Genomic DNA, 6,000 nt, shown 5'->3' on the forward strand with positions numbered 1-6,000 from the left:
TTTTTCGGAAATGCTGGTCTGTCTGACCAATGTTCCAAAGCGGTGTGGCTCGACTCTGAGGATTTCGTCGACAAGGACCTCCAACTCTTGGCTAGTGAACTTTGGATTCTTGTTAGTGGGCATGGTGAGGGGTGTGGGTGTGGATGGTTGTGGGGGGTGTGGGTGTGGATGGTTGTGGGTGTGTGGGTGTGGTTGTGCAGGTGTGTGTGTGAATGTGATGAGGGGGTGTTTGTGAAGGTGTTTGTGTGAAGGTGTGCAAGTGTAAGGTGTAGTAAAGGTTCAAGTATGGTGCTGTGGGTTGTCTGTGGGGTCTGGCAGCAGTGAGTCTGTTGCAAAGGCTCATGGTTTGTGTCTGTGGGCCCTTTTTATTGGTCCATTGGTGGGTGTGGCTGTGTTTGAACTTTGGGTGGGTGTGTTATAAGGAGTGGTTGTGTTTTGGGCCTCTGTTTGGGAGTTGGGCAGTTGCAGGTCAATGAATGTGTTGTATTTGGGCTTGTTGGACATGTTTTGTGGCTTTGTGCGATTCGAATAGAGTATTTTTGTGTTGTTTTGCTTTGTCCTGGTTGTGTACGTGTGTTTTTAGCGTGTGTACGGTGTGTACATCGGCCATTTTGTTGTACAGTGCTGTCCTTGTCTCTGGCTTGGTACGACTCGTACATGCGCGATGTTGGGTGAAGGTGCTGGTGTTGGGGCCTGGGGTGCGCTCCGTACTTAGACTGTTGGGGTCGGGGTACGCTCAATACATACGCGGGTGGGGGTACGGGCCGTACATACACAGTTGGGGTCGGGGTACGCTCCATACATACGCGGGTGAGGGTACGGGCCGTACATACACGGTTGGGGTGGGGGTACGCTCCATACATACGCAGGTGAGGGTACGAGCCATACATGCACGGTTGGGGGGGGGTACGCTCCATACATACGCGGGTGAGGGTACGGGCCATACATACACGGTTAGGGTGGGGGTACGCTCCATACATACGCGGGTGAGGGTACGGGCCGTACATACACGGTTGGGGTGGGGGTACGCTCCATACATACGCGGGTGAGGGTACGAGCCGTACATGCACGGTTGGGGTGGGGGTACGCTCCATACAGACGCGGGTGAGGGTACGGGCCGTACATACACGGTTGGGGCGGGGGTACGCTCCATACATACGCGGGTGAGGGTACGGGCCGTACATACACGGTTGGGGTGGGGGTACACTCCATACATACGCGGGTGAGGGTACAGGCCGTACATACACGGTTGGGGTGGGGGTACGCTCCATACATACGCGGGTGAGGGTACGGGCCGTACATACACGGTTGGGGTGGGGGTACGCTCCATACATACGCGGGTGAGGGTACGTCTCGTACATACACGGGTGTACATACACGGGTGTACATACACGGGTGTACATTCACGGGTGGGGGTACGTCTCGTACATACACGGGTGTACATACACGGGTGGGGGTTCGACTCATACATACACGGGTGTACATACACGGGTGGGGGTTCGACTCGTACATACACGGGTGTACATACACGGGTGGGGATTCGACTCGTACGTACACGGGTGTACATACACGGGTGGGGGTTCGACTCGTACGTACACGGGTGTACATACACGGGTGGGGTTCGACTTGTACATAGGAGGGCTGGGGGGGTGGTTGGGCGCGTACATACGGGGGCTGGGGAGAGTGTTGGGCGCGTATGCGGGCACATGTCTCCATGGTTGCTATGGGAGTTCGGTGCGGACGGTGCTTTTTCCATCCGGTTGTAACATCGGACGCACGTGATGGATCGTACTTCCGCGGTCGGACTTCACTTTTCACATTTGTACGGTAATTCGTCCGGAGACGTGTCGGGCACATTTTCCGACCCGAGGACGTGTGGGGAATTATTCCCAATGCGATTCGTATGGACTTTTTCCCATGGGAATCGTAGTTGGCAGTTTGTACGGCACTTGTACGATTCGTACGGTAAAAAGACCGGATACGAGTCGTACGGGGAAATTTTTTACAGGATCGTAATCGGCACCTCTGTCTTTTGCTTTTTGATTTTTGCTTCTGTACTCCTGTCCCTTGTAGCCCTAGGCACTTGTGGGTATTTTTGATGTAAGACCCCCAGTTCTTGAGGTTTTTGATATTGTAGATATTGGGAATAGAACTGTGGCAGGTCGTTAAAGATTTTCCCTTAGACCCTACTATACTCTAGTTGTTTGGTTATGTCTTTATTGAACATGAAGTAATTGTTATAGTGGCAAAAGGCGATCATATCAACAATCATCTTTCCATGTTGATATAATTCTATAGATCTATTTTTCTGAAAATATTGTACCGCTTCCATACCATCAGTATGGTTAATACTGGTATACAAAGCACATATGTCCATGGTAATCAACAAATAGTCATCTTTCCAAGGAATATCTCGAATCCTCTCCAGGAAATGGTTGGTGGCTTTAATGTAAGACGGAAGGGCAGTTACCAAGTCTTGCAAATAAAAATCTACATATACAGATATTTTTTCTAACAGCCCCCCTCTAGCATTAATGATAGGTCTTCCTGGAACTGGAGTGATCATCTTGTGTATTTTAGGTATAAAATACATTATAGGGGTGACTGGGAATTCAGTTCGTAGATAGTTACATTCATCATTGGTGAGTTGGCTTTCGCGTTTCCATTTGTTCAGGTTTTTGAGACATAAAGTATTCAGTTTCAAAAGTTGTTGAAAATCAGACTTATTGTAACAGTTCTCATCAGTTAGATGTTTAGTTGCTTCAATTAAATAGTCCTGTCTTGGCCATAGGACTATATTCCCCCATTTGTCCGATTGTTTAATGATTATTTCGCTATGTTCTTGTAGCTTTTTAATCAAATCTTTATATTTTTTATACTTGAATTTTGTGTCTCCTCTCCGGCTTTTGACCATTAGTCGAAGCTTCTTGACCTCCTCAATGATAACGTATTGATAGATATCAATGGCATCCCGACACATGATTGGCACAAAAGTCGACGGGTTTAAAGGGGGATTTAGAAACTGTGGAAGAACTGACACCCATTTCTCGGATCAATTCCTGTGTTGGTATAATACTATCATCCTTATTACCATTGAATAAATCATCCATAGTTCGTAGATCTGAGATGTCTGAAACTGTTAATGTATAAACTGTCTCTGAATTTGAAGTGCTAACATTGTCAAGTGCTGTCAGTAACCTTTTTAGAGTTTTTAATAGTAAAATATTTTTTTAGTTTCATTTTGCGAATGAATTTGTAAATGTCCACTCTAGTTTGAACATAGTTCAGACTGGTTTCCGGGCAGTATGATAGACCAAGCGCCAGAAGTTGGATTTCAGCTTGATCTAATTGGACCGATGACAAATTCACCACTGTATTGGCATGGGATATTATTTCCTGTTCCATCTTTTGTTTCGCTGTTGCCTGTCTCTTGCGTTGCCGGGCTTGCCTTCTGGCTTTCCTTCTTTTGTTGCGTCGTGTTCTGGATTCTGTAGGGGCTTCCGTGGTCGGAGCTTCTGGCGCCACGCCCGCTGTACAAAATCCAGTTCCTACTCTGGAGTAGGGGTTCCCATTTCTTCCCTTTCAGGGTGTCTTTCACCTCTACTTGCATCAGAGTCAATCTCGCTGATTGTGGAGCTAGATTCAGATATGCATCCTGACTCTTGTTCCTGGCTGGTAGTTCCTTGCTCTATATTGGAAACCCCACGAGGCACCTGTTTCTTCTTCAGAAAATCATATTTTTTTGCGAATCAAAAAATGTGTTCAGTCTCATAATCTTGTTTATCCCGTGCATATTTATATGCCTTCCTGGTTTTGATTATTTCTTCTTGTTTCTTAAGGCGTATTTGAATTTCATTATTAGTTTTGGTTATCAAGTCCTGAAACTCTGACTTTGCCAACTCATCTTTGATGATTTGTATTTCCTTCATGATGCTTTCCCGGTCTATCCTGGCATACTTGATTAATATTTGAACCATGCGCATAGATGCTTCCAGGTTGCTGTTGGCCCACTCTTTAAGCATTTCTGGATTCGGGCTGTCGAAGCTGGGAGCAAGCAGTATACGTAATCCACGTGGCACCCTGTTGGCCTCCACATACTTCTCCAGAGATTTTTGTTCCCACCATTTAGTTATTTCCGACTTCATTAGTCATTCTAGTTGTTTTAATAGAGTCCGAACGCCACCTTCTGGTGAACTGCTGATAGCATTCCTATTATGTTCGATATTTGGAACTGTTGGTAAATTTGTAAATAAATCTAAGGCAGCCGCCTCTCGTTCGCGTATAATCTCGTCAGCCATGTTATCAGTAAGTTATAGCAAAAAATTAGTATATATAGCCCAAGTTAGACCTCCGTTGACAGAGAGCATACGATGGTAAATCACCGGAGCCCCGGTAACTGTCCTCAAACGTGCAACGATTTTCTGGCCGTACTAGGAGCTTCAAGCACACCTCCCCACCCGCTCTACTTCCTTGTAATGGTGTCTTACCGGCTGGTTCCTGCGGGGAATCGTGGATCCGCCGACTCGCGTCTCCTCGCTTTCACCGTCCGAATCCATTCACCATACACTTCCGGATGCGGGGGGACAACAGTGACTATTCCTTTCCGGAATCAAACAAAAGTGATGTAGGCTGTTAACTGAAAGTCCCACAATGGAGGAGGCGGTCCGTGATTCGGGCGCAGCCTGTTCCCGAAGTATAATGATGCAGTTCATCAATTTCCCAACAGCAGCTGGCTGAAAAGCGGGACACGGACACCGATTAAGTGCAAGTAATATCTTCTTTTAATTGCTGACAGTGATCGACATGTCAGATGACGCGTTTCACCCAACAAGTGGGCTTGATCACATGACCAGATTACACTCTTTTTTCATTTTTAAAGCACCCTCACCATGCAAGTGTCATGTGACTTAGTGAAAATAGAAAACATACTCCGCTAAAAAGCATGTTATGTTATATATGCATAAGGAAGGAAATATATGTAGATTAAAGTTGAATGCAATAAACTCAGACTTTCAGGTGTTGTTGTACTTTAAGTTAATGTATTTGGTTTTATTTTTTGTAATTCAATAGTGAAGCAATTGTAGATAAATAGTTATGATAAAATATGTACTTATTTTTGCAGTCACTTTTATATATGTTAAACATAGAATAATGTAAATGTAAGTAATATGTACATTTTTCAAGCACAGCTAACGAATATCTAAATCTTTAAAAACATCTTTATAATACACGTTTACACAAAGCAATACACATATGTAGGTACACATCCATAGTTCAAATAAATGCTTATATACAGAGGGATATGCTGTATATTTATGTTTAAGTATGGTGGTTATGTGGGGGAACAGCCAATTCTTGAGTAGTCTTCTGAAGATAAGGTGGTTATCCATGGGGGTATAGAGATCCATAGGTTGGCTGCTTGAACAGGGAAGGATGTGCTACCCATGGTCTTTTTCTTACATGGTGGTATTTTGAAGCAAGGTGCCACTCTAGAGAGGTGGTTCCTTTGTTGAATGTATTTTGTGATTTGAGATATAATCAGTGGTGTCATCAGTGATGTCACTGACCATGTCATGAATGATGTAATATGTGACGTCATCAGCAGTGCATTGCGGGGGCGCGAGTTAAAGTTAGCTCAACTAACTGTAACAGGGGAATTTCTATGGTTTTCTATCAGTGAAATGTCCAACTAACTATAACGTGCCTGAAACCTATGGTTTTTTCAGTGAATTTCAAAGGTCTTTTAAATGCTAATTTCTAACTATAACATGCCTGAAACCTATTGTTTTTTCAGTGAATTTCTAAGTTTTTTTAAATGCTAATTTCTAACTATAACGCATCTGAAACCTATGGTTTTTTCAGTGAATTTCAAAGGGTTTTTAAACGTTAATTTCTAAATATAATGTTCATTAAACCTATCTTTTTTTCTGTGTTTTTTAATTATCATCCCATTCTCTACTTGGTGAAAACTGCAAATCTCACCACTCTTCCATCGATACC

The 6,000-nt window shown here is 44.2% G+C and overlaps 1 protein-coding gene across 1 annotated transcript in view; it reads right to left on the minus strand.

Annotated features, from left to right (window-relative positions):
• The window catches only part of EIF2B2 (eukaryotic translation initiation factor 2B subunit beta), a 179,540-nt gene extending 174,641 nt beyond the window's left edge, over positions 1–4,899 (minus strand). The window contains exon 1 of the mRNA XM_085626736.1: positions 4,488–4,899. The gene's annotated coding sequence lies outside the window, so the exon portion shown is untranslated. The remainder of the gene's footprint in view (positions 1–4,487) is intronic.
• Positions 4,900–6,000: the final 1,101 nt, after the last annotated feature.

Source organism: Triturus cristatus, chromosome 9 (genome assembly GCF_964204655.1).
Source record: "Triturus cristatus chromosome 9, aTriCri1.1, whole genome shotgun sequence".
In the NCBI taxonomy this organism is placed as follows: Eukaryota; Metazoa; Chordata; class Amphibia; order Caudata; family Salamandridae; genus Triturus; species Triturus cristatus.